This window comes from Procambarus clarkii, chromosome 14 (genome assembly GCF_040958095.1).
Source record: "Procambarus clarkii isolate CNS0578487 chromosome 14, FALCON_Pclarkii_2.0, whole genome shotgun sequence".
Taxonomy (NCBI): Eukaryota; Metazoa; Arthropoda; class Malacostraca; order Decapoda; family Cambaridae; genus Procambarus; species Procambarus clarkii.
Genome location: NC_091163.1, coordinates 2,872,197 through 2,891,113, shown reverse-complemented (window position 1 = coordinate 2,891,113; position 18,917 = coordinate 2,872,197). Strand labels below are relative to the sequence as shown.

At 47.2% G+C, this 18,917-nt stretch overlaps 1 protein-coding gene across 1 annotated transcript in view; it reads right to left on the bottom strand.

Annotated features, from left to right (window-relative positions):
* Positions 1-18,917, bottom strand: part of LOC123771142 (gamma-aminobutyric acid receptor alpha-like) — a 57,150-nt gene that overhangs the window by 18,421 nt on the left and 19,812 nt on the right. The gene's annotated exons all lie outside the window — the stretch shown is intronic.

Genomic DNA, 18,917 nt, shown 5'->3' with positions numbered 1-18,917 from the left:
TCACAATTGAATAATAATAATAATAATAATAATAATAATAATAATGTAGAAATAAATCTCATTAACGTTATATATCAGTGAGAAAAGCAACTGGAGTCATGCGTAGTTCAGTAATTTAAGGCTGACGGTTTGGCTGTACCTATGATACAGGTTCGAATCCTCTGCATGGCTCTTAAATGATTTTCTCAATAATGTTATTGATAATGATGTTTATGAAAATAATTAGCCTTTATGTACCTCACTCTACGCTTACACTAGGCTACTCACTAATCTAACCCTATCTACCTTAGGGTAGATAGGTAGGTGCATAGGTTCAACCTCCCCAAATTATCTCAAGCCCATTATTACCCCGCAAAAAACCAGCTATCAGAACTATAGCAAATTCTGTCTTCAAACAACACACACACACCAGTTCCTAAAGATACCAAACATTCACACATTCTCGTGTGTCATTTACACTTACAAAGTCTTATTCTTCTAATACTAATCCTAGATGGATGTAATAGAACCCATGATCATCACACCAGGAAATAAATATACATTTGATATTCCCAGAGTCTAAACAAACGGATCATAAGAACATAAGAATAAAGGTAGCTGCAGGTGGTCTATTGACCCATACGAGGCAGCTCCTATCTATAACCACCCAATCCCACTCATAAACATGTGTAACCCACGCTTGAAACAATCGAGAGACCCCACCTCCACCACGTTATGCGGTAATTGGTTCCACAAATCAACAACCCTGTTACCGAATCAGTATTTACTCAACTCTTTCCTAAATTTAAACTTATCCAATTTATACCCATTGTTTCGTTTGATCCAATATATGGAACTCCCAGCAAAGTAAATACCTGCATAACCTACATTTTATTCAACAGTAGAACAACTAAGTACATATTTCCCTCACTACAATGTCCCCCCTGCACCACTAACTCACACCCACTATGTTACCATCAACAAATACAAGATGTTTCAGAAAAATGTATATAATTTTGAAATAAAATAACTTGACCAATTCTCTTTGACTTGATCTCAAATTTTAAGAACATGCGTAGAAACAACTCACAATTCTATGTATAATGTTTCTTTTTTTTCAGGTATAGAAATACCATTCACTAGAAACGGAAAGGAGTTTTGTGTGTTGTAGTATGTTCAAACACAGTCGACTAAACCCTGCAGCGTGCACTTGCGAGACAATTCGCCAAAAATCCACCAACTGGAGTGCAGAGTTGGACATGTTACAATAAGATCAAAGAGGAAGGCTGTCTGAGCAGGACAAAAGGATCTGGACGGGCGGAAGAGATGGTCAATCAGGTTAGGGAAACATTTCTGCGAAGCCGCAGGAAGTCCAAGACGGTGGACTTGAACTCCCCGCCTTCACCAACCTCTCCCCGTTTACACTGACCCCCCACCCCCTCAACCCCTTCCCGTCCAACCTTCCTTCCCTCAAATCCTCCCCAATCATCGCTCCCTCTTACCCTATCTCTAACCCCAATCCCTCTTCCCACTTTCACTCTCACGCTCAGCCCCATCCCCCTCCAACCACTCCTCTCTCCTGTTGTCAGCCAAGCACCCTCCACTAATCCCTCAAACTCCCCACCAAGCCCCCAACCCGCTACCAACCCCCTACCTCACTTCTCACCTCCCCTCCACTACTCTGTCCCCTCCTACCTCCCTTCCCAGTGATGACTCCCAGGAAATAGCTTGTATAGGTATCAAGCCTGCGCCTGGTAGACGGAACATTTGTAATGAAATATGTTGGAATTGTGCATACAAGGATGTATGCACAAGTGCACGGGTTAATGAAGACTCAGGACAGGTCAGTGTTCATGATGGCAAACCGACTTGATGTGAAGGTTGATGGTTTGAGTTTGATAGCATTTGTGGACACTGGAAGTCAGGCCAACATTAATTAAAAATTCTGCCTTCAGCAAATTGAGACATTCACGCATTATGGGAAACACTTAACAGCAGTTAATGGGCAGCACAATGACATCTTGACTCAAGGCACCATTAATTTTGAAATTGGTAATGCGGAGTCACACCCTCACACATGCACTGTTGTTGAGAATCTTGTATTCCCGGGGGATAATTTGTTTGGTATGGATTTCTTGAGTAGATTTTCTTACTCCTTGTCTGCACAAAAGGGGTCGAAACATTGCTGATTGCGATTGGGCAAGGTGTTCGATCCTCCACCGGGGATCGAACCCGGAACCTCAGGACTACGACTCCAAAGCACTGTCCACTCTGCTGTCAGGCCCAGGAATTTTATGTAGATTCCCCAAATTGTTTGCAACTGAGGATTATCAGATTGGTCTCCTTGATAGGATCGAGCACACTATTCCGACAGGTGTCCATGCACCAGAGTACACTCGGCAGTGGAGGCTCCCGGAACTGGCTATGAAAGTTATGAGAGATGAGTGTCAGAAAATGATACAACAGGAAGTAATTGAATCTAGTACTTCCCCGTGGCTGTCTGCAGTTGTGTTGGTTCACAAGCCGGATGGTTATCTTGAGATGATTTCGGGGCTTTAGTGTCCCCGCGGCCCGGTCCTCGACCAGGCCTCCACCCCCAGGAAGCAGCCCGTGACAGCTGACTAACACCCAGGTACCTATTTTACTGCTAGGTAACAGGGGCATAGGGTGAAAGAAACTCTGCCCATTGTTTCTCGCCGGCACCTGGGATCGAACCCAGGACCACAGGATCACAAGTCCCGCGTGCTGTCCGCTCGGCCGACCGGCTCCGACCTGTAACTACTAAAATGGTAGTTACAGGTCTGGTGCGGATTACAGGAAAGTTAACGAGATTACAAAGGGTGATGTGTATCTTCACCCCGAATTCAGGAGATCATAGATTAGTTCGGGGCAGCAAAGTATTTCTCCACTCTTGATGCAAAGTCGGTGTATTGGGCTATACCAGTGGCTGATAAGGACAGATGGAAGACAGTATTATCTGATGGCGTGCATACTTATCAATTAGGGTGTATGGATTTCCGCTTAAAGACAGCCCATACGTCATTTCAGAGGGGCTATTAATTACATCCTCAGTCCAGTCTTGGGAAGGTACTCATTAGCGTACCTGGATGACATAGTGGTCTCTCCAGGACGTTTGACGAGCACTTATGGGACTTGACTGAGACGTTTACTTAATTAGATTGAGCAGGTTTCAAGTTGAATGTTCAGAAATGTTGTCTGGCATCTCAGAAATTCAAATTTCTGGAGTTCCAGGTGAGCACAGATGGCATCCGTCCTGGCCCAGATTCTAGCTGTGCCAATGCTGAAATACCAAGGACGGCACCATAATGACTGCAAAGGATGTGCGCAGGTTTCTCGGGGCAGCCGGGTACTTCCGCCTCCACATTGAGGGTTCTGATCAGCCCCCTTGACTGATCTTACAAAGAAAAATATTTCATCTCTTTGGAAACCAGAACATATACTAAAATGAAGTCAACTCATTACTACCCCAGTATTAGCCGTACCTGACTTTGATAAAGAGTGGGAAGTACACACTGATGCCAGAGACATCGCCATTGGAAGCTGTTTATCGCGCTGAATCGCAGCGCAATTCTAAGAATCATCCCCACTTGGTAGCATACTTCAGTTGGAAGGTTAAGGGCCCTGAAGTGCGATATTCCGCTAAGGATAGGGAAGCACTTGCAGTTGTGGAGAGAGATACCTGGAACCGTATCTATTCCAACGTCATTTTGCCCTTCATACAGACCACAGAGGTCTCACACATATATTTAAGAAGAGAACTAAGAGCTCGCGTATGTCACGTTGGTCCCATGGACTCCCGGCACACTCATTCCAGATCCTTTACAAGTCTGGGCCATCACATGTAGTGCCAGAGACTTTGAGCAGGAACATCATTTCTATTAATGTAAAGGTTAACATCGAAACTATTCTAAGTGAGAAAATGAAAGAATTCAAGATGAATGAACTTAGATGGAAAGAAATTATTAAACATTTGGAAATGTTCCCTTCTCAAGAAGGAAAATACCCTTCAAAGAAACATAATTTAACAATAAATGATTTTGAACGGAAAGAAGGTGTACTATTTTATGTAAATGCTCAAAAAGATGGTGAAGAACTTCGGTTGGTTATTCCAGACATATTAAGATAGCCAGCGTTGAAACTTGTGAATGCGTCTAAGATTGTTGGTCATCCAGGTATTTACAAAATATATATAAAAGCAAAGTCATTAGTTTTTTCCAGCAATGTTATCCGAGGTAGTTAAATATGTAAAATCATATCAGAATTGCAAAAAAAAAAGGAAGGGCACCCTTAAGGTACAGGCCCCACTGCAGGAATTCCCAGAGATTTCTGAATCGTTAGATCGAAGATGAGCTCATTTGATTGATCTCTATAACAGTCACGCAGGCAATCGATACGTTTTGGTATTAGTGAACCATCTGTGAGTGGACTGCTAGCTGTCGTGGAGGGTGGACGTGTTCCCTGCACTCTCCGGCAGTTGGTGGTTGTTTGCCAGTTTGGCCGATTGGGGGCGTGTGTGTCTGCCTGCCTGTGCTGACGTGGAGTTCACGATGGGGGTCCCTCTCCCCCCTGTACTGCGGGCTCAGTCTGTGGGCCTCGAATTTTCCGGCCGGGCTGGGTACCCAGAGATAGCGCTGGTGTGAGTTGCTTCATTTCCCTGTGATAAACATTTATGGAGTCGAGCTGGTGACGGCACGTCGAGCGATTGTGAAGTTCACGGAGGAATTGGCGTATCGAGACTTTCTCCGTCGATACGAGGGGCGGACATTAACCCTGCCGGATGGTGTGGGCACTGTGACCCTCTCTGATCGGAGTGGTGCCCTCACTTACGTCAGTGTGCATGGGGCTCCATTGGAGTTTCCAGAGTCTGCTACGGCAGTACTTCGGCCGGTTTGGCGCAGTGGTTAGTGTGCGGGTGAATGTGGTGTCTTCCAGTCCACTTAAGGGTGTGAGGACTAACATTCGCACCCTGGGTATGAGGCTCCGGGAAGATATTCCGTCCTCTCTGCGTCTTATGGGTTGCAACGTTCGGGTGTTTTACACCCGCCAGCCTCGGACGTGTTATCGTTGTGGCCTCTTGGGCCATCAGGCTGCTGACTGTTCTGCGCCTGCCATTGCACCCGTGAACCTCTTCAGTGAGGAGGATTTTCTGCTGCTTCCTGTGAAGGAGGATTCGGTGGATGTGGACGTCTCTTCAGCTGCTTATGTGCCCCCTGTGTCGCCTGGTGCGCCCCCTGTTGTTGTCGCCTCTCCTCCGAAGGTTGTGTCGTCGCCTGGTGATCGTCCTGCTCCGACTAGTGTCCCTGAGGTTCTTCCGGCAGCCTTCTGCTCGAATCCCCCATCTTCCAGTTCGTCCTCTGCTGCGTCTGACCCTGTCCCTGCACCCTCGCCGTCTGTTCTGGCTGTGCTGGGTGCTGGGGTGGATCCGGCGATTCCTCCTGTGCCTGGCCTGGTGCCCCATGTGGTTGAGGATGCTGCCGTTCTGCGACGTGCATCGGTTCGCCCGGCTTGTGTTGCGCGTATCTCTGAGTCAGCCTCCGGGTCTGATGATGTGCGGCCAGAGCCTAAGCGTTCCCGGCGTTCTTCTTCAGCATGGGCAGACGTTGGCGACTTCGACGCTTGTGGATCTGCCAGCAACGGAGGGGTGGCTCCGGTTGCGTTGCATACTACGGTGGTGGCGGAGGTGCATTTGCCTGAGGATGCCAGTGCCGGTGTTTCGGCCTCCAGTTCAGATATGGTGTCTGCGGTTCCTGCTTCGGGTGCGTCGCCTGCGTCGGATGGCTCCGGTTCTTCATGGGGGGTGGTTTCCCCTGCTGAGGTTTGTGGTGAGCGGGGTGGCCTGGTGGTGGTGTTGAAAAAGGCTGCTCGCTCTGGGGGTTCTGTAACTTCTTCCTCGTTCCCCGTTTCATCGGCTGCGGTCTCGACGCCTCTTCCGTCTCCGGCCATCTCTTCAGTGTCTCCTGCAGTCTCGGTGGAGGTGTTACCATCTCGTCGGTTGCTCCTGTGCGTACGGCGACGCGGCCGTCTCGGCAGCCCTCGTATGCTTCATCGGTGTCGTCTGCTACCTCGAAGGACGGGGTTTGCACTCCCCAGCCTCGTTATGCGACTTGCGTAAGCAGGGTATCCTATCAACAGGGTAAGCACCCTGTCGGTGAGCTTAAGGAGTGGCCGTTTCCGCCTGATCTGGAGATCCCCGAGTTTATGAAGGGCCCACGGCGGCAGGGGGATCGTCCCCCTACCGACAGGGAATATTTGATTTGGGAGGCCTACAAGCGAAAGTATCCTTGGGCTGCGGAGACATATGGTCCTGTCTCTGAGAAATGTATTCCTCACTCATGATTCCTTTGTGTGTTGTGGGTTGTTTCCTTTTGCGTGCATGGTTGTGGGGTGGGGGTCGGGTGTGTGTGTGTGTGGGGCGGGTTTGTTTACCGGTTCCTGCGTGCTCCGGTTTGTGGTTGTGGGTTTATTTGTGTGGCTTGTGTGTGTGTGTGTCCGGTTCCTGTGCGGTCCGGGGTTTGGTTTGTGGATGTCGTGTTCTTATGTTATGCTTTGTGGTTCTATGTTTTTATGATGGTGTTTGTGCTCTTGTTTGTGTAGTGATGAGTGTCCTTCAGGCAGTTGGCGGGACCAGGTCTGGGTTTATGCTTTTTGTCATGTTTTGCCATTGTGCTTTTCTTTTTGTTTGTTGTATACTCGTATTCCTTTCTTGTTATTATTATTATTATTATTATTATTATTTTCGTTTTGTGTTGGTGCCTCTCCGTGTGTGTTCGCGGTGCTGGGAGCCTTCTTCTGTATATTTAATGTTCTGGTGTGTTATTTCTGTATTGTATTCCGCTGTGTTTAACTTAATTGTTGTGTTTTGTTTGTAATTATTGTTGTTTTGTGGTCGGCCCTTCCGGCCGGCGTTTTTGTGTTTAGTACATTTGTTCCTTTCTGTTTTTGCACGTTTGTGCTTTGTCATTTTGTTCTGTTCTATGTTGTATTTGTTTACTTTTATTGTACTTATAAGCATGCTTGCATGTAAAAAAAAAAAAAAAAAAAAAAAAAAGTGAACCATCTGTCTAGGTACACTACGGTGATTACTAAACCATAGAAGGATGTTCGTACTGTTGCAGACGCGTTCTTACGTACGTTGTAACTGTATTTGGGCCTCCTAACCTATTAGATCCTGACCGAGGTTAGGAATTTGTTGGGAATGTGCCCTTGTTTGTGTTCACACATGAAATATAGTATGTCTTTCTCTACCCAAGTTAACCCTGAACATTCTCCTGAGTATTCTGTATATGGCAATCATACCTCCCAGGTTTTCTTTCTTCAAGATATGTATGTGAAGGAAGGGAGGAGGTAGAAGGACAAGAAACATCACCAAAGGTAATTGGAGAAAGGGTCGCATGGTGGGGGGGAAACAGGAGATACATGCCAAGCTAAGTTCGTGAGAGCATCAATATTGTTTTTCTTCGATCAGCGGTGACTGAGGAACGGGGGTGGCGAGGGGAAGGGACAAACGCAGCTCGGACCAAACACATCGATCACTAAACACGGTCTGCAAAGCGGAAACATTATAGCAGCGAGAACGGTGGCTACAGTCTGACCTACCTGAAGCTACGTCAGGTAGAAGTCATCATCCACCTTGTGCCTGCGAGAGACCAAACTTCTAAACTGCTAGAGAACCTAAATTTACATCAAGTGAATCTTTTTGAACACGTATCTGTAACCCGCCAAACACACACCGAAACTACGACGTTGGTACAACGTTCGAGCAAGTTTTAACACCTCCTAACCAGTTATAACAACCAATATAGCAAGTTGTAACAACGTTCTAATACGTCATAAACACGTTAAGCCAAGATGTAACAACTTTATTACAAGTTGTAACAAGCGGAAAATAGAGACAGTTTCGGTTTGTGTTTCCAGGGTAAGCTTTAACGCCAGGCAAAGTCTTCAAGGGAGGAAGTCTCAAGCATCAAGGGAAGGGGGAAGGAGAAGCAGGGTATAACATCTCTAGTCAGCATCCAGTCTTACCGAGAGCGATGCGGTCAGAGGTCGCCTCGCGGTTGATCCAGAAGGCTACCCACGAGAGCACGTTGACCAAGACGCAAGGGGCGTACACCTGGATGACAAAGTAACCCATACGGCGCCGCAGATGAAAGGCCGCCAGCAGTGTGGAGAACACTCCTATGGGAGGCGTCACCGAGGCACCACGCAAGATTTGCTTGTTAATTTCCAGGGGCCAGATTCACGAAAGCACTTACGAACCTGTACCTCTTTTCTTAATCTTTGGCGACTTTGTTTACAATTATTAAACAGCTAATGAGCTCCGAAGCACCAGGAGGATGTTTATAACAATAACAACAGTTGAATGGGAAGTTTTCATGTTTGTAAACTGTTTAATAAATGTAACCAAAGCCGTCAAAGATTAAGGAAAGATGTACACGTTCGTAAGTACTTGCGTAATTGCTTTCGTGAATCTGGCCCCAGGTTCCTTTCATTACTTGGGTAAGGGGGGGGGGGGATTATTTGCATCATGGTATGGATCTGAATGGTACTGGGGGGACATAAAGCCGGTTAACACCGTTTGTGGCAATTTAGGCAAACGACTGACATTACCAGGGTGCAACCCACAACAGTGGACCAAATCCAATGTATCTATTTCCGCGAGGGGGAACAGATGCATCAGGGTTTAAGGAAACGTGTCCAAAACGTGTCGCTTTGCCTAGGGACCATACCCGGGACCATTCGGTCGTGAGAGGATTTCACCGCCAATAGCATTCCTTGGAGAAGGTGACAGGTGAGCCTATGCCCGCCTGTTGTGATAGGAATAGGCCTATTGCCTACTTTTGGCTCCCTTGGTAGTTACAAACTACCCCTGGTAGTCCACCTTCTACCTGGGTAGTTCAACTACCCAGCTTCTCTGCCTTTGTATATATATGCGAACAATTTACCTGAATTTACCTGTAGGACCAATATCTCTCTACTGGACTCAACGAGGACAAGAAGCCGGCGACTTGTCAAAAGGTCCCCTCCATTGTTCCCGATCATTTATTCTAACTGGATTTTCAACTGAATTGCTCTAGTATTGTGTTGATGACAGGTGTGGAGGCAGGTGTGGGTGAAGCACAGTACAGTCCAGGTACCATATATCTTATCATACCTGGCTCCACACCTGCTCAATGGGGCGTGACTTGCAAATATTCTGTGTAAAAGAATAAAATGTTCTACACAAAGAATGTTCTGCACAAACAATAAAATGTTCTACGCAAAGAATTAAAATGTTCTACGCAAATAACAAAAATGTTCTGCACAAAGTAAGCTATGTCCCCCCCCCCCCCACACACACTCAGACCTTGACGAAGCACTCAGGAGAGTGAGAAAGACTTGCTGTAAAACACAAGTGTGTGTGTGTTTGAGTGTGTTTTTATCCCCTATTATTATTATTGTCTGCGAGAAGACACATTAACATTACTTAAAAATATTTATTAGTGCTATGAAAATACTACGGTGATCACTGATAACTGATAACGCTTATCAATACATATATACATACATACATACATACACGCCCATACAACACCCTGAATCATTATCACCACCTCATCATTTACATACAATGATGAATATCCCTCCCCCCCTCTCCCTCTCACACCCTTATACTCATACTCACTTAAGGATTAAGAACGCTTATAACTGCCGCTGATATTCAGATCTTTCCCCTCTTTCTTCCATCTTACACTTAAAGAGACATTTAACTCTCACTCAAGTGGTATTCAAGAAACGTTTGCCACTATTATCTTTCTCTTAAGAAAATCTTTACTGTAAACTCTTTTATTCAAGAAACGTTTGTTGTCTCAGCTACTCAAATGACGTAACGTTTGATAACGTCCGGATATATCAATGCATTTGTATCATTGACTCAGGAAACGTTTTTCTCTCACGTGTATCATGGACTCTAATGTTTGCTCTATTTAGCACCTGAGAAGTGCTGGTTTCAGGAAGGTACAGTACCGTCTGGCCTCTTGTCACTTCAGTAAGGTACAGTACTGTCTGGCCTCTTGTCACTTCAGGAAGGTACAGTACTGTCCGGCCTCTTGTCACTTCAGTAAGGTACAGTACTGTCCGGCCTCTTGTCACTTCAGGAAGGTACAGTGCTGTCTGGCCTCTTGTCACTTCAGTAAGGTACAGTACTGTCTGGCCTCTTGTCACTTCAGGAAGGTACAGTACCGTCTGGCCTCTTGTCACTTCAGGAAGGTACAGTACCGTCTGGCCTCTTGTCACTTCAGGAAGGTACAGTACTGTCTGGCCTCTTGTCACTTCAGGAAGGTACAGTACTGTCTGGCCTCTTGTCACTTCAGGAAGGTACAGTACTGTCTGGCCTCTTGTCACTTCAGGAAGGTACAGTACCGTCTGGCCTCTTGTCACTTCAGGAAGGTACAGTACCGTCTGGCCTCTTGTCACTTCAGAAAGGTACAGTACTGTCTGGCCTCTTGTCACTTCAGGAAGGTACAGTACCGTCTGGCCTCTTGTCACTTCAGGAAGGTACAGTACCGTCTGGCCTCTTGTCACTTCAGGAAGGTACAGTACTGTCTGGCCTCTTGTCACTTCAGGAAGGTACAGTACTGTCTGGCCTCTTGTCACTTCAGGAAGGTACAGTACTGTCTGGCCTCTTGTCACTTCAGGAAGGTACAGTACTGTCTGGCCTCTTGTCACTTCAGGAAGGTACAGTACTGTCTGGCCTCTTGTCACTTCAGGAAGGTACAGTACTGTCTGGCCTCTTGTCACTTCAGGAAGGTACAGTACTGTCTGGCCTCCTGTCACTTCAGGAAGGTACAGTACTGTCCGGCCTCTTGTCACTTCAGGAAGGTACAGTACTGTCTGGCCTCCCGTCACTTCAGTAAGGTACAGTACTGTCTGGCCTCCCGTCACTTCAGTAAGGTACAGTACTGTCTGGCCTCTTGTCACTTCAGGAAGGTACAGTACCGTCTGGCCTCCTGTCACTTCAGTAAGGTACAGTACTGTCTGGCCTCCTGTCACTTCAGTAAGGTACAGTACTGTCTGGCCTCCCGTCACTTCAGGAAGGTACAGTACTGTCTGGCCTCTTGTCACTTCAGGAAGGTACAGTACCGTCTGGCCTCCCGTCACTTCAGGAAGGTACAGTACTGTCTGGCCTCCTGTCACTTCAGTAAGGTATAGTACTGTCTGGCCTCCCGTCACTTCAGGAAGGTACAGTACTGTCTGGCCTCTTGTCACTTCAGTAAGGTACAGTACTGTCTGGCCTCTTGTCACTTCAGTAAGGTACAGTACTGTCTGGCCCTCCTGTCACTTCAGTAAGGTACAGTACTGTCTGGCCTCCCGTCACTTCAGTAAGGTACAGTACTGTCTGGCCTCCCGTCACTTCAGTAAGGTACAGTACTGTCTGGCCTCTTGTCACTTCAGGAAGGTACAGTACCGTCTGGCCTCCTGTCACTTCAGTAAGGTACAGTACTGTCTGGCCTCCTGTCACTTCAGTAAGGTACAGTACTGTCTGGCCTCCCGTCACTTCAGGAAGGTACAGTACTGTCTGGCCTCTTGTCACTTCAGGAAGGTACAGTACCGTCTGGCCTCTTGTCACTTCAGGAAGGTACAGTACTGTCTGGCCTCCTGTCACTTCAGTAAGGTACAGTACTGTCTGGCCTCCCGTCACTTCAGGAAGGTACAGTACTGTCTGGCCTCTTGTCACTTCAGTAAGGTACAGTACTGTCTGGCCTCTTGTCACTTCAGTAAGGTACAGTACTGTCTGGCCTCCCGTCACTTCAGTAAGGTACAGTACTGTCTGACCTCTTGTCACTTCAGGAAGGTACAGTACCGTCTGGCCTCCTGTCACTTCAGTAAGGTACAGTACTCTCTGGCCTCTTGTCACTTCAGGAAGGTACAGTACCGTCTGGCCTCCCGTCACTTCAGGAAGGTACAGTACTGTCTGGCCTCTTGTCACTTCAGGAAGGTACAGTACCGTCTGGCCTCTTGTCACTTCAGGAAGGTACAGTACTGTCTGGCCTCCTGTCACTTCAGTAAGGTACAGTACTGTCTGGCCTCCCGTCACTTCAGGAAGGTACAGTACTGTCTGGCCTCTTGTCACTTCAGTAAGGTACAGTACTGTCTGGCCTCTTGTCACTTCAGTAAGGTACAGTACTGTCTGGCCTCCCGTCACTTCAGTAAGGTACAGTACTGTCTGACCTCTTGTCACTTCAGGAAGGTACAGTACCGTCTGGCCTCCTGTCACTTCAGTAAGGTACAGTACTCTCTGGCCTCTTGTCACTTCAGGAAGGTACAGTACCGTCTGGCCTCTTGTCACTTCAGGAAGGTACAGTACCGTCTGGCCTCTTGTCACTTCAGTAAGGTACAGTACTGTCTGGCCCTCCTGTCACTTCAGGAAGGTACAGTACTGTCTGGCCCTCCTGTCACTTCAGTAAGGTACAGTACCGTCTGGCCTCTTGTCACTTCAGTAAGGTACCGTACTGTCTGGCCTCCCGTCACTTCAGTAAGGTACAGTACTGTCTGGCCTCCCGTCACTTCAGTAAGGTACAGTACTCTCTGGCCTCTTGTCACTTCAGGAAGGTACAGTACCGTCTGGCCTCTTGTCACTTCAGGAAGGTACAGTACTGTCTGGCCTCTTGTCACTTCAGGAAGGTACAGTACCGTCTGGCCTCCCGTCACTTCAGTAAGGTACAGTACTCTCTGACCTCTTGTCACTTCAGGAAGGTACAGTACCGTCTGGCCTCTTGTCACTTCAGGAAGGTACAGTACCGTCTGGCCTCTTGTCACTTCAGGAAGGTACAGTACCGTCTGGCCTCTTGTCACTTCAGGAAGGTACAGTACTGTCTGGCCTCCCGTCACTTCAGGAAGGTACAGTACTGTCTGGCCTCTTGTCACTTCAGGAAGGTACAGTACCGTCTGGCCTCTTGTCACTTCAGGAAGGTACAGTACTGTCTGGCCTCCCGTCACTTCAGTAAGGTACAGTACTCTCTGGCCTCTTGTCACTTCAGGAAGGTACAGTACCGTCTGGCCTCTTGTCACTTCAGGAAGGTACAGTACTGTCTGGCCTCTTGTCACTTCAGTAAGGTACAGTACTGTCTGGCCTCTTGTCACTTCAGGAAGGTACAGTACCGTCTGGCCTCTTGTCACTTCAGTAAGGTACAGTACTGTCTGGCCTCTTGTCACTTCAGGAAGGTACAGTACTGTCTGGCCTCTTGTCACTTCAGGAAGGTACAGTACTGTCTGGCCTCTTGTCACTTCAGTAAGGTACAGTACCGTCTGGCCTCTTGTCACTTCAGTAAGGTACAGTACTGTCTGGCCTCTTGTCACTTCAGGAAGGTACAGTACCGTCTGGCCTCTTGTCACTTCAGGAAGGTACAGTACCGTCTGGCCTCTTGTCACTTCAGTAAGGTACAGTACTGTCTGGCCCTCCTGTCACTTCAGGAAGGTACAGTACTGTCTGGCCTCTTGTCACTTCAGGAAGGTACAGTACCGTCTGGCCTCTTGTCACTTCAGGAAGGTACAGTACTGTCTGGCCTCTTGTCACTTCAGGAAGGTACAGTACCGTCTGGCCTCTTGTCACTTCAGTAAGGTACAGTACTCTCTGGCCTCTTGTCACTTCAGGAAGGTACAGTACCGTCTGGCCTCTTGTCACTTCAGGAAGGTACAGTACCGTCTGGCCTCTTGTCACTTCAGTAAGGTACAGTACTGTCTGGCCTCCTGTCACTTCAGGAAGGTACAGTACTGTCTGGCCCTCCTGTCACTTCAGTAAGGTACAGTACCGTCTGGCCTCTTGTCACTTCTGTAAGGTACCGTACTGTCTGGCCTCCCGTCACTTCAGTAAGGTACAGTACTGTCTGGCCTCCCGTCACTTCAGTAAGGTACAGTACTCTCTGGCCTCTTGTCACTTCAGGAAGGTACAGTACCGTCTGGCCTCTTGTCACTTCAGGAAGGTACAGTACTGTCTGGCCTCTTGTCACTTCAGGAAGGTACAGTACCGTCTGGCCTCCCGTCACTTCAGTAAGGTACAGTACTCTCTGACCTCTTGTCACTTCAGGAAGGTACAGTACCGTCTGGCCTCTTGTCACTTCAGGAAGGTACAGTACCGTCTGGCCTCTTGTCACTTCAGGAAGGTACAGTACCGTCTGGCCTCTTGTCACTTCTGGAAGGTACAGTACCGTCTGGCCTCCCGTCACTTCAGGAAGGTACAGTACTGTCTGGCCTCTTGTCACTTCAGGAAGGTACAGTACCGTCTGGCCTCTTGTCACTTCAGGAAGGTACAGTACTGTCTGGCCTCCCGTCACTTCAGTAAGGTACAGTACTCTCTGGCCTCTTGTCACTTCAGGAAGGTACAGTACCGTCTGGCCTCTTGTCACTTCAGGAAGGTACAGTACTGTCTGGCCTCTTGTCACTTCAGTAAGGTACAGTACTGTCTGGCCTCTTGTCACTTCAGGAAGGTACAGTACCGTCTGGCCTCTTGTCACTTCAGTAAGGTACAGTACTGTCTGGCCTCTTGTCACTTCAGGAAGGTACAGTACTGTCTGGCCTCTTGTCACTTCAGGAAGGTACAGTATTGTCTGGCCTCTTGTCACTTCAGTAAGGTACAGTACCGTCTGGCCTCTTGTCACTTCAGTAAGGTACAGTACTGTCTGGCCTCTTGTCACTTCAGGAAGGTACAGTACTGTCTGGCCTCTTGTCACTTCAGGAAGGTACAGTACTGTCTGGCCTCTTGTCACTTCAGTAAGGTACAGTACCGTCTGGCCTCTTGTCACTTCAGTAAGGTACAGTACCGTCTGGCCTCTTGTCACTTCAGGAAGGTACAGTACTGTCTGGCCCTCCTGTCACTTCAGGAAGGTACAGTACTGTCTGGCCTCTTGTCACTTCAGGAAGGTACAGTACCGTCTGGCCTCTTGTCACTTCAGGAAGGTACAGTACCGTCTGGCCTCTTGTCACTTCAGGAAGGTACAGTACCGTCTGGCCTCTTGTCACTTCAGGAAGGTACAGTACTGTCTGGCCTCTTGTCACTTCAGGAAGGTACAGTACCGTCTGGCCTCTTGTCACTTCAGGAAGGTACAGTACTGTCTGGCCTCTTGTCACTTCAGGAAGGTACAGTACCGTCTGGCCTCTTGTCACTTCAGGAAGGTACAGTACTGTCTGGCCTCTTGTCACTTCAGGAAGGTACAGTACTGTCTGGCCCTCCTGTCACTTCAGGAAGGTACAGTACCGTCTGGCCTCTTGTCACTTCAGGAAGGTACAGTACCGTCTGGCCCTCCTGTCACTTCAGGAAGGTACAGTACTGTCTGGCCTCTTGTCACTTCAGGAAGGTACAGTACTGTCTGGCCTCTTGTCACTTCAGGAAGGTACAGTACTGTCTGGCCTCTTGTCACTTCAGTAAGGTACAGTACTGTCTGGCCTCTTGTCACTTCAGGAAGGTACAGTACTGTCTGGCCTCTTGTCACTTCAGGAAGGTACAGTACCGTCTGGCCTCTTGTCACTTCAGGAAGGTACAGTACTGTCTGCCCTCTTGTCACTTCAGGTAGGTACAGTACCGTCTGGCCTCTTGTCACTTCAGTAAGGTACAGTACCGTCTAACACTAGGGTAACAGTTACCCTAATGTAAGGTAACAGCTCACAGCACTACGGTAACAGTTACCCTAATGTAGGGTAACAAACTCAAGTCCATCCCCATAGCAACCAATTTCACTCATTTTTCCATATTTTAGTAACATTTACCATAAAAGTTCAACGACACACGATGCACTTATGGGATGAATCATTCTGGAACCTTGTATTGGGCACCAGGCCGCTGACCGAAACATTCCGACACGTTAACAACTCAACCATCTGGTAATTGCCAGGTTAACAACCCAACAATGTTCCATAAGAGTCACTACTCTGCTTCACATCACTATATCAAGTCCACTTCTGCCTCGCAAACCTCAAATTAAATTAACTCGTGATGGGTTGAAAAGTAATAATGAAAAAATAAAAATAATAAACTTATTCTTACAATAATAATAATAATAATAATAATAATAATAATAATAATAATAATAATAATAATAATAATAATTATTATTATTATATAACCATTATAGTAATATTGATAATAATAATATTAATAAAAAATAATAAAATAATTGTGACATTCATTATTAAAAAAACGTTATCGACGTTGAATCAGCATAACCTGGCTTAAATCCCTCACCCTGGCTTAAATCCCTCTCTCTGGCTTAAATCCCTCCCCTGGCTTAAATCCCTCCCCTGGCTTAAATCCCTCCCCATGGCTTAAATCCCTCCCCCTGGCTTAAATCCCTCCCCTGGCTTAAATCCCTCTCTCTGGCTTAAATCCCTCCCCTGGCTTAAATCCCTCCCATGGCTTAAATCCCTCCTCTGGCTTAAATACCTCCCCTGGCTTAAATCCCTCCCCTAGCTTAAATCCCTTCCCTGGCTTAAATCCCTCCCCTGGCTTAAATCCCTCCTCTGGCTTAAATCCCTCCCCTGGCTTAAATCTCTCTCCTGGCTTAAATCCCTCCCTGACTTAAATATCTCCCTTGACTTAAATACCTCCCACGGCTTAAATCCCTCCCTTGGCTTAAATCCCTCCCCCTGGCTTAAATCCCTCCCCTGGCTTAAATCCCTCCCCATGGCTTAAATCCCTCCCCCTGGCTTAAATCTCTCCCCTGGCTTAAAATCCCTCCCCATGGCTTAAATCCCTCCCTTGGCTTGAATCCCTCCCCCTGGCTTAAATCCCTCCCCATGGCTTAAATCCCTCCCCTGGCTTAAATCCCTCCCCTGGCTTAAATCCATCTCCCTGGTTTAAATCCCTCCCCGGGCTTAAATCCCTCCCATGGCTTAAATCCCTCCTCTGGCTTAAATACCTCCCCTGACTTAAATCCCTTCCCCGGCTTAAATCCCTCCCCCTGGCTTAAATCCCTCCCCTAGCTTAAATCCCTCCCCTGGCTTAAATCCCTCCCCTGGCTTAAATCCCTCCCCTGGCTTAAATCTCTCTCCTGGCTTAAATCCCTCCCTGACTTAAATCTCTCCCTTGACTTAAATACCTCCCATGGCTTAAATTCCCTCCCATGACTAAAATCCTTGATTTAAATCCCTCCCCTGGTTTAAATCCCCTCCCATGACTAAAATCCCTGACTTAAATCCCCTCCCATGACTAAAATCCCTAACATAAATCCCTCCCCTGGCTTAAATCTCCTCCCATGACTTAAATCTCTCCCCTGACTTAAATCCCCTCCCATGACTAAAATTCCTCCCCTGGCTTAAATCCCCTTCCATGACTTAAATCCCTCCCCTGGCTTAAATCCTTCAATAACTTAAATCCCTCCCCTGACTTAAATCCCTCCCTTGGCTTAAATTCCTCCCTGGATTAAATCCCTCCTCTGGCTTAAATCCCTCAGTAACTTAAATCCCTTCTCTGACTTAAATCCCTCCTTTGGCTTAAATTCCTCCCTGGATTAAATCCCTCTCCTGGCTTAAATCTCTCCCCGGGCTTAAATCCGTCAACCTGACTTAAATCCCTCCCCCTGACTTAAATCCCTTCTCTGAATTAAATCCCTCCTATGACTTAAATCCCTTCCCTAACTTAAATCCCTCCCATGACTTAAATCCCTCTCCGATTTATATCCCTCGACTGACTTAAATCTCTCCCCTGACTTAATCCTTTCTCTGGCTTAAATCCCGACCTAAGTATAAATCCCCCACCTGGCTTATATCCCTCCCCCTTGAGGTTATCTTGAGATGATTTCAGGGCTTAGCGTCCCCGCGACCCGGTCCTTAACCACGCTTCCTTTTTGTTACACCCCCCCCTCCCCCAGGAAGCAGCCCGTAGCAGCTGTCTAACTCCCAGGTACCTATTTACTGCTAGGTAACAGGGGCATCAGGGTGACAGAAACATTTTGCCCATTTGTTTTCGCCTCCACCGGGGATCGAACCCGGAACCTCAGGACTACAAATCCGAAGCGCAGTCCACTCAGCTGTCAGGCGCCCCTCACTTAAATCCCTCCCCCCCCCCCCCTTACTTAAATCCCTCCCCTGACTTAAAGGGAACTGTTGTATACACTTCCGTGTTAGGGGCACCGAGCTTAAATATAATGTAGATAAATTGTAAAATAGAATATCTGCATTTTTATTTATTTGACCAACAAAATTATATTTTGAAAACATATATATTTATGTGGTAGTTATTAACAATACTTCGGGAATTATTATGGAAACTTTGAGCACTGCCTAACCGCTCTCACGTGAAAAATATGTCATGTTAGTGATGCTACCTTACAGCCCCCTACCTGTCACACCTGTCACACCTGTCACGCCTGTCACACCTGTCACGCCTGTCACACCTGTCACGCCTGTCACACCTGTCACACCTGTCACGCCTGTCACGCCTGTCACGCCTGTCACACCTGTCACACCTGTCACACCTGTCACGCCTGTCACACCTGTCACACCTGTCACACCTGTCACACCTATCTCATTGACACATGTCTGTCATACATTGTCTTATGTACATGTCATTCTTGTTCCTCACCTTGTACCGCTTCCAAACCCTTCAACTTACATATCTGCCACACATTTGACCTTAAACAATATATATATATATATATATATATATATATATATATATATATATATATATATATATATATATATATATATATATACCTGTACTCCAACAGTATACACACACACACCTGTTCCACACACTCTCTACCTTAACCATACACCTTTCACACATATCACACCTTATACACACATGTTTATCATACACATCACCTTACAATACCTCCTGACATTCACGTAATGTTACACACACACACACACACACACATAGGGGCCTCGTAGCCTGGTGGATAGCGCGCAGGACTCGTAATTCTGTGGCGCGGGTTCGATTCCCG